This window comes from Thamnophis elegans, chromosome 15, assembly GCF_009769535.1.
Source record: "Thamnophis elegans isolate rThaEle1 chromosome 15, rThaEle1.pri, whole genome shotgun sequence".
Taxonomy (NCBI): Eukaryota; Metazoa; Chordata; class Lepidosauria; order Squamata; family Colubridae; genus Thamnophis; species Thamnophis elegans.
This window is the reverse complement of record NC_045555.1, coordinates 5,215,070-5,225,211: the sequence shown is the minus strand read 5'-3', so window position 1 is coordinate 5,225,211 and position 10,142 is coordinate 5,215,070. Positions and strand designations below refer to the sequence as shown.

General features: G+C 45.3%; 1 long non-coding RNA gene across 1 annotated transcript in view; it reads right to left on the bottom strand.

The window, feature by feature from the left end:
- LOC116518278 overlaps nt 1–4,781 on the bottom strand; it is a 21,268-nt gene extending 16,487 nt beyond the window's left edge. The window contains exon 1 of the long non-coding RNA XR_004256538.1: nt 4,287–4,781. This is a non-coding gene — a long non-coding RNA (uncharacterized LOC116518278). The remainder of the gene's footprint in view (nt 1–4,286) is intronic.
- Nucleotides 4,782–10,142: the final 5,361 nt, after the last annotated feature.

Genomic DNA, 10,142 nt, shown 5'->3' with positions numbered 1-10,142 from the left:
GCACACAAAGCCAGGAGACAGACTTGGGCGCAAAGCCAGCTGTGGGTCATCTTGGGCCAGAGTCTCTCTGGGAAGAAAAAGACAAGGGCAACCCCCCCTCCCGCATTTGCCAGGAAATCTGCAGGGACTCATCCACAATGACTCCCGAGCGTTCAAATAAACCCCACCATCTGGTCAGAAGAAGCTTCTGAATGGGAGGGGTAGCTCCGTTTTGGGGGAAAGCACCACCTGTGCCTGCTTGCACGCATGTCCCAAGAGGCATCAACCCATCCACCCATCCGTCCTTCATTCATTCATCCCCCCCCCCAGCCTCGGCGCCACGCTTCTCATCCCTTGTGCGTCCAGGGCACTTCGGGCAGCCCCAGGGGCTGTGCCATCAGCTTCCCCGATCTCTCCCACCCTCCACCGCTCCTGCCCGGTAAACAATGCCGATTCCCGCCTGGCCTGGCCTCTTTGCGCTCCAGGCAGTGGCAAAGCAATGACTGCATTGCTTAACAAAATCTATCTATCAAGCTTCCATCCATCCATCCATCCATCCATCCATCCATCCATCCATCCATCCATCCATATCTATCTATCTATCTATCTATCTATCTATCTATCTATCTATCTATCTATCTATCTATCATCTATCTATCTATCTATCTATCTATCTATCTATCTATCTATCTATCATCGTTCTCTCTCTCTCTCTCTATCATCTTCCCTCTCCATCCTCTCCCTCTATCATCCACCTCTCTCCATCTTCTCTTTATCATTCTGTGTATCATCTATCTATCTATCTATCTATCTATCTATCTATCTATCTATCTATCTATCTATCTATCTATCTATCTCTATCATCTCTCTCTCTATCCTAATCTATCTGTCTGCTTGTCTGTCTGTGTCATCTACCTACCTACCTAATCTACCTTACCTACCTAATCAATCTATCATCCACCCATCCATCCATCCATTCATCATCTACCTACCTATGAGCCAAGGTGGCGCAGTGGTTAAATGCAGCACTGCAGGCTGACTGCTAGATCAGCAGTTCAGCGGTTCAAATCTCACCGGCTCAGGGTTGACTCAGCCTTCCATCCTTCCGAGGTGGGTAAAATGAGGACCCGCATTGTTGTTGGGGGCAATATGCTGACTCTGTAAACCGCTTAGAGAGGCCTGAAAGGCCTATGAAGCGGTATATAAGTCTACTGTTATTGCTATTATTATTATTACCTAATCTACCTAATCTACTCTAATCTAATCTAGTTATCTATCTATCATTCATTCATCTCTCTCTCCATATTTTCTCCCTCTCTCTAGCCTAATTTCTGCCTGCCTGCCAGTGTCTGTAATCTACCTACCTACCTAATCTACTTTATCTACCTAATCAATCTATCATCCATCCATCCATCCATCTACCTATCTACCCAATCTACCCCATCTACCCTAATCTATCTATATCTAATCATCCATCTCTCTCTCTCCATCTTCTCTCCCTCTCTCTATCCTAATCTATCTCTGCCTGCCTGCCCGTGTCTGTCATCTACCTACAATGTATCATCCATCCATCATCTACCTATCCAATCTACTCTACTCCATCTATCTATCCATCCATCCATCCATCCATCTATCTATCTATCTATCTATCTATCTATCTATCTATCTATCTATCTATCTATCTATCTATCTATCTATCTAATCATCCATATCTCTCTCTCTCCATCTTCTCTCCCTCTCTCTATCCTAATCTATCTCTGCCTGCCTGCCCGTGTCTGTCATCTACCTACAATGTATCATCCATCCATCATCTACCTATCCAATCTACTCTACTCCATCTATCTATCCATCCATCTATCATCTATCTATCTATCTATCTATCTATCTATCTATCTATCTATCTATCTATCTATCTATCTATCTATCTATCTAATCATCCATATCTCTCTCTCTCCATCTTCTCTCCCTCTCTCTATCCTAATCTATCTCTGTCTTCTGCCCGTGTCTGTCATCTACCTACCTACCTACCTAATCTACCTTATCTCCTGCCCCGATCTCTCCCCCCCCCCCCCCCCCAGTTCCTGCTCAGTACACAACGGCGACTCCCGCCCGGCCTCGCCTCTTTTAAGCTCCAGGCGGCGGCGGCGGATTCCGGGAAAGCGTCGAGTCCTTCCCCACAAAAGCGCTCCAGGGAACCGGCGGCGGCGGCGGCGGCTGCCGCTGTTGCTGCTGGCGACTCCGGCTGCTCCACGTGGGAGGGCGCGGCCGCAATTGGGGAGGTCGGCAACCGGCCAAGCGGCCGGGAGGTGATCCTGGCCGGCTTGGAGAGGCTGGCAGCCGTGCGCCCAGGGCGAGCAGCGTCTACCGGCCAGGTTGGCTTGGCCCAGCCCAGGTGCGCGTGGGAGGCCTTATTGCGCGGCCAGCGGGACGCGGAGGGAGCGCCAGGTGGTGGCGCCGGCCAGGCGGAGCGGCAGCATCCCTAACCCTGCCGCCTCCCCCCCAACCCCGCGAGGTAGGCCACCTGAGCGGAGGAAGGACTCAGCCGGCTTCCCGCTAAGCCGGGCGTGAGAGAATTCCGAGTCTCCGGATGGGTTTGGGCAACTCGGGTTTAGAATAGAAAGAATAATAAGTGTTGGAGGGGACCTTGGAGGTCTTCTAGTCCGACCCCCTGCCTATGCAGGAAACCCTACACCACTTCAGACAAAGGGTTGTCCAACATCTTCTTAAAAACGTCCAGTTTTGAAGCATTCACAACTTCTGGAGGGAAGTTGTTCCACTGAATAATTGTTCTGTCAGGAAATTTCTCCTTAGTTCTAAGTTGCTTCTCTCCTTGATTAGTTTCCACCCATTGCTTCTTGACCTGCCTTCAGGTGCTTTGGAGAAGAGCTTGACTCCCTCTTCTTTGTGGCAACCCCTGAGATATTGGAAGACTGCTATCATGTCTCCCCTAGTCCTTCTTTTCATCAGACAAGACATACCCAGTTCCTGCAACCGTTCTTCATATGTTTTAGCCTCCAGTCCCCTAATCCTCTTCGTTGCTCTTCTCTGTACTCTTTCTAGAGTCTCCACCTCTTTTCTACATCGTGGCGACCAAAACTAGATGCAGTATTCAGGAGTTCGATCCTGTCTGGCTCAAGATTGACTCAGCCTTCTATCCTTCCGAGGTCGGTAAAATGAGGACCCAGATTATTATTATTTTTTTGGGGGGGGGGGCAAGAGGCTGACTCTGTAAACTGCTTAGAGAGGGCTGTAAAACACTGTGAAGCAGTATATAAGTCTAAGTGCTATTGCTATGATGTCATTTTAATATATTTTTTGTGATTCTTTGGAATAGTCTTTGACAAAGACTTTGACAAAGGGGCAGAATCCTCTCTGCCTCCTGGTAGTTCTTGTTCAGCAACCACAATTGGGACTAGCAACTTGGTCATTTAGTGAATTGGTCACTAGGTGAAACCTCCATTATGCTTATGATCTGATTGTAGCTTGTGGCAGTTCACCTAATGACCATAGCAGAAAAGTTTGTAAAATGGGGTCAGTTACGTGATGGTTTATTTAACAACCCCATCACTTAGTGATAAATGTCCTGCTCCCAAATGTGTTTGCAAATCTAGGACTATCTATAGGGGGGGGGGGGATCTGATTTTTTTAAAAAAAGGAACAGATAAAATTGGGGTTGGGTGGTGTAGGAAGTTATCACCCAGCCCTCTCCCAGAAAAAAATCAAATATCCTAGGAAATATTGAAGAGGCAGGATATTTCTCTGGATATGAAAAAGGGAAGAAACACGTTTTAAAAGACAGAAGAGCTTCCTGCAGCTTCCTGCCCATCCCCACTTTGTCAATGGGCCATTAAGAAGACCGAGCTAGTTCCTTTACATAACAAAGACTTCTCCACTTCGGCTCCAGGGGTGGGTGGGATTAAGGCATGATAATATTGGCGCTTTACCCAGCTCACCACATGGCATCTGAGAACTCAACCAAACCTGGATTCAAAACACAGCCTAGAGAGTTGCCCCTGCATGGGCCCATGGGAGTCTGACAACCAATCAGAATACAAGCTCAAGATCAAAGGCCAGAGAGGGCATAAAACCAGGGACTTTCAGCATCTCAGCCCTTCCTTCTCTTCTTCTCCACCAACATTGAAGCATGTGGTCACCTTTTCTGTTCAGGGCTCAAGCCATGTGGTCCTGTCCACCATTAAAACCATCTTTCCAAGCAGCCTCCATGTCTCCAGTGTCTTTTTCCCCACTTGGAGCCGAACCCAGAAGGACGTTTCTTCCAACAGTGGAAAAAGGAAATGAAATCTCACCTATTCCCTCTTTCGGCCCTAGGCATGTTTATCCCAGAAGTGGTTTGAATCGGCCTTCGCTTCGTAGCCAGCTGTGGTTGCGGTTGCAGCCATGAAATGGGAACATTTTAAAACAAAGAGCTCTCTTTGTGAACATTGAAAGAGTAAAATCTGTGTCAGGAAGGTCCTCCCTCTCTTGTTAGATGTTCCTTCTGTTTGCCGACAGGTTCTCCAGCCAAAACTGACCAATGACCTTTGGGCGATCAAAGACCAAGTGGCAATTTAGACTGGTCAGGAAAGCATAAAGGACCTTTGATTCGTTTTTCAGGCTGAAAGTTGCTTTGAACAGTGGCCAGAAGGCAAAAAAGGAAAAAGGGAAAAAAAGGAAGCTGTGCATTTCTTTCATGAACAGAGGTGGGTTCCCAACCTATCTTGATGTTAAGCCCCAGATTTAATCAGCTCTCAAAACTCTTCCCAACCCTCACCTTGCGGCTTGTCGGGTTTGGGGATTAAATCTGTGGCTGTGTTCCCAGAAATGTCTGTGTGTGTGTGGTTTTGTGTGTCTTCATATATGTACCCAACCAGTTTTCCTTTGAAGTGTCATTCCACTACAAACATCTTTTTTATTATATTTAAGCTTTAAAAATTTAAATTGAACTGAATTGTCTTTCAACATATGTTGGGAATATATATATTCCCAACATATGTTGAAAGACAATTCAGTTCAATTTAAATTTTATATATATAGTGTCACAACCCCTGGTAAGCCCCAATTATGGGAGGAAGCTAACTGCTTCCATCATCTGTCAATCGGCTCGTCACAAGAGTCCATCACGACAGAAACCCAATATTTTTACTGTTGCCTTTGTTATATTTGTGTTTTTAAAAAAATAAAAAAACATACATATATATATATATACATACATACATACATACATACATACATACATACATACATACACATACACATACACACACACACACACACATATATACATACATACATACATACATACATACATATGCATATACATACATACATACATACATACATAATATTCTAATCCCAGTAAGGGATAATCTAATCCCAGTAAGGGCATGGCTAGCTGATGAGAGCTAAATAGCTTGAAATAGATCTATACTAGTCTCCCTTTATTTATTTATCATCACAAATACAACACAAATTGTAACAAAGGCAACAGTAAAAATATTGGGCTTTCTGTCTGGATGGTCTCTTGTGACGAGTTGATGGACAGAGAATGGAAGTAGTGATCTTCCTCCCATATTTGGGGCATACCGGGGGTTGTAAAATCTAAATAGATACCTTTCACCCTGGCTTGGCTGATAAGGAGTCGAGCTCTGTGGCTCAATGGTTAACACATCTGCCTTAGAGGTAATACAGCACAGGCTCGATTCCCAGTAAGGGTATGGCTAGCTGATGAGAGCTAAATAGCTTGAAATAGATCTATACTAGTCTCCCTTTATTTATTTATCAGCACAAATATAACAAATGTAACAAAAAGGCAACAGTAAACAAAAAAAAATTGGGTTCTGTCTGGATGGTCTCTTGTGACGAGCCGAAGGACAGAGAATGGAAGTAGTGGACTTCCTCCCATATTTGGGCATACCGGGGGTTGTAAAATCTACATATATATATATATACACACACATACACATACATACATCCATACATACACACATATACATACACACACACACACACACACATACTAAAAAAGTCCCTGGCACGTTCTTTCCCTCTTACTGTCTTCCACTCTTCAAAATTCTTATTGGTAAGTGTTGAACATTGCCTGGAAATTAGAATTTTCCCCGTCATCTTAAAGCAATTCTTTGTTTGATTTATTTCTGCTCTTCTGCTTTCTGTTTAGCCTTCTAGACTGCTATTTGTCAATTTTGGCATCTTAAAGAAGTGGAGACTTCAACTCCCAGAATTCCCCAGCCATCATGAATTCTGGGAGCTGAAGTCCACACATTCTTAAATTACCAAGGTTGGGGAAACGCCAGTTTAGCTTGTCTTGGCACATCCCTGTTTTCACAACCACAGGGTGGGTAACCTGATTTTCATGGTGCGGTTCCAGATAAAATTATCATATTCTTAAATCTCTCTCTATATAAAAGGTAAATATCACTCACTCATCATGAAATCTCCAGAATCGTAAAGCCTATGAACTTGAAATTTGGCATGTATGTTCCCCTTGGTTTCTAGGTGCTCACTAAGAAAGGATTTGTTGAAATGACCATCAGATTATTAGTAGTTCTTATACAGTGTTATATTAACAGGCTTTGATGCTAAGGAGTTAGACTGTCTACTCCCTCTCCCACCTGAAAATAACTCTGTTCTGACTGCCAGTTGCCTTATATTAACAGGCTTCAATGCTAAGGAGTTAGACGTTCTACTCCCCCTTCCCACCTGAAAATAATTCTGTTCCAACTGCCAGTTGTCTTTTATTAACTCACTTCGATGCTAAGAGGTTACACATTCTACTCCCCCTCCCCACCTGAAAATAACTCTGTTCCATGTCATCCCTGAAAGCCATCTTTTCTTTTGGACTTCAGGCCTGCCACACTTTCTACTGTCTATTTTCCATTGTGGGGAAAATGGGAGGGGGGATTATACGGAGTTGGGTAGAATGTAGCCATAATAACATTCTTCTTAGAAAGCCAAGGTCAACTTTGTCTCTGCACCTGGCCGGAACTGGATGGGTGGAAACTGCCAGCGTGGCAGTGGGAGATTGGATCATACGATGGACTTGTGGGTATGGGGGGACCAGGATCTTGAACTTTCAACTGGGTGGGGAAAACCGGGAAGCCTTCAGATTCGGGGTTTCCCAGACGTGCCGACATGGCTCTCTTCATAAATTGGAATTTTGAGGAATCCTTTGCCTCGGACGCTGATGTAATTTTGGATGCTGCTTGGAACGCTGACATTCCATCTGCCAGTTGCAACTGGGGAAAAGGGCTCAATCCCATCTATTTTATTGTTCTTAGATTTAAAATAATGTTTTAATCTGTAACAGAAACCTAGCTTACTGTCTCTAACGAAATAATACAGGGCCCTTTTTTTAAACTACTCGTTTATTTTCAAGCTTTAAGTGTCAATTTATCGAACCCCTCTGTACATTTATCAAGCCCGATTGCATAGTTTCATAGTGAAGTACGAGTATCCAGCTAGCAAAGGATTATTAGTAAGGGCCTGTGTGTTGATACGGACTTTTGCATCGGGCAAGCAAGTCTACGAATCTTGGCTTTCCGCTACTGTGCAGTTTTGACTTCTTTGCAAAATCTTTTTATTTTGGTGCAATCCTGCATTCGAAACCTCAGCTTCCGGGCTGGCAGGGAAGATGCTGCTGGCAATTAAAACCTCTGTGATAAGAGCGTCGTAAACATCGTTGAGGCTGATTAAAGAGAAGGAGAGGATTTTCCCTGGAGGGGAAAATGTAGCACTTCCAACTCCTTGTCCTTCTGCGTTGCCTTCCTTGCCAGGATGCGCTCAATAACTGCTCTAGGGTGTGAGAGGAAGCGCTTTGCGAAGAGTGTGGCGCGGAATAGATAAACGTCGTGCGGCTTCTTGACCCCCCTAAAAAAAACCGGGAAGAAAATTCAAGCACGGATGAACAGAACAGAGACGTGAGTGAGGGAAGAACGAAATAGGTAGCTCACTCATCTCTAGGTAGAACATAGAATGGAATAACAAAGTTGGAAGGGACCTTGGAGGTCTTCTAGTCCAACCCCCTGCTTAGGCAGGAAACCCAGGACTACTTCAGACAATGTTGCTATCCAACATCTTCTTAAAGACTTCCAGTGTTGGAGCATTCACAACTTTTGGAGGCAGGTTGTTCCACTGATTAATTGTTCTCACTGTCAGGAAATTTCTCCTTAGTTCTAAGTTGCTTCTCTCCTTGATTAGTTTCCACCCATTTTGCTTCTCCAGGTGCTTTGGAGAATAGTTTTACTCCCTCTTCTTTGGGGCAGCCTCTGAGATATTGGAAGACTGCTATCATGTCTCCCCTAGTCCTTCTTTTCCTTAAACTAGACATACCCAGTTCCTGCAACCGTTCTTCACATGTTTTAGCCTCCAGTCCCCTAATCATCCTTGTTGCTCTTCTCTGAACTCCTTCTAGAGTCTCACATCTTTTCTACATCGTGGTGACCAAATCTGGACGCCATATTCCAGGTGTGGCCTTCCCAAGGCCTTATAAAGTGGCATCAACACTTCACGTGATCTTGATTCTATCCCTCTGTTGATGCAGCCTAGAACTGTGTTGGCTTTTGTGGCAGCTGCTGCACACGGCTGGCTCCTATTTAAACGGTTGATTATGAGGACTCCAAGATCCGTCACACTGTTACACCATTTTGCTTTTTTTGAGGGTGGAAGAAGTGGAACACAAAGTTTTTTTTTCTTACAGGTAATCCTCCTGTAGGGACTGCCTCATTTAGTGTCTGCTCGCAGATACAACGGTTCTAAAAAAAATAACCTTGCAAAGGTCATAACCCTGTGCAGGTCTGTACTTATAAATACATACTGATTGCCAAGCATCCAAATTTTGAACACTGGGGAATGCTGCAGTTGTCGTAAATGCGAGGACCGACGGTCATAGGTTAAGGGTGACCGAGCTTATAAAAGGTTTTCAGGAGTTGAAAACATTGGAAATAGCCTCCTGAATTTTGAACCCAGGGGCAAGCTGCCATGCCCATAAATGCAAGGGCCTTGGGTCGTGTTTAAGGGACGCGGTGACTCAGTGGCTAAGACTCTGAGCTTGTCGATCAGAAAGGTCGGCAGATCAGTGGTTCGAATCCCTAGCGCCACGTAACGGAGTGAGTTCCCGTGACTTGTCCCAGATTCTGCCAACCTAGCAGTTCGAAAGCAGGTGAAAAATGCAAGTAGAAAAACAGGAACCACCTTTGGTGGGAAGGGAAACAGCGTTCCATGCGCCTTCGGGAGTTGAGTCCTGCCGGCCACATGACCACGGAGACGTCTTCGGACAGCGCTGGCTCTTCGGCTTTCAAACGGATATGAGCAGCGCCCCCTAGAGTCGGGGACGACTAGCACATATGTGCGAGGGGAACCTTTACCTGGGTCATGTTCGCTTGTGGGTGGGCATCATGCTTTTCGGGGCATCTCTAACGGGGGGGGGGGAGAGGGGCTGTAAAAGGCTGTTTCGAAGTTTCCCGTAGGAGAAGGTTTTCTGCTGCTTTTTCTCTGCTGGAAGTGAATGAGTCACCAAGGGGATGGCGGCAGCTTGGGGGCGGCCTCGCTAATTGAACTGTGCCGCCAGCGGACTCATCATCAGTCTCGGATCCGTCTTCCCCCCTCCTTTCCCCCCCCCCCGCTGAGAAAGTGGATAGGGTCACAGAAGGGGGTCAGAATGGGGAAAAGAGAAAGCATAAAGTTGCATTTGCAGTAGGTTAAAAAGGAAAAAAAAGCTATTGGTGTTTGCAACAGAGGGACTGCCTAAATCCATTATTCTGTTGTTGTTGTTATGGTTAATCGCAGTCAGCCAGATGTTCGGACTGGATTTGGCATGCCGAGACCTTCCCAAGGACCTGGGACAGGCAGATGTGGGATGTTTGAAGGCATTAGAGGTATCGCCTTCGTAGGATGTAAGCCATTCGGAGTAAAGCTGCCTTTTGAAATTGGCTGGTGGTGAAGTTGTCAATGCCGTGTTTCAGATGATGCTCCAGGTGGTTTTGGGATTGCAGAGTTCCTACTGTTATGGGTTCTGTCCTTGCTCTCTTTTGCCATAGTCATTCTATTTCTATTTGTATATTTTTTGTTATCTTTTCTCTTCTCCTCTGGTGATTCCAGGTGTTTCCACATCCACTACTCTTATTAATAATTGTTAAATCTAGCACATT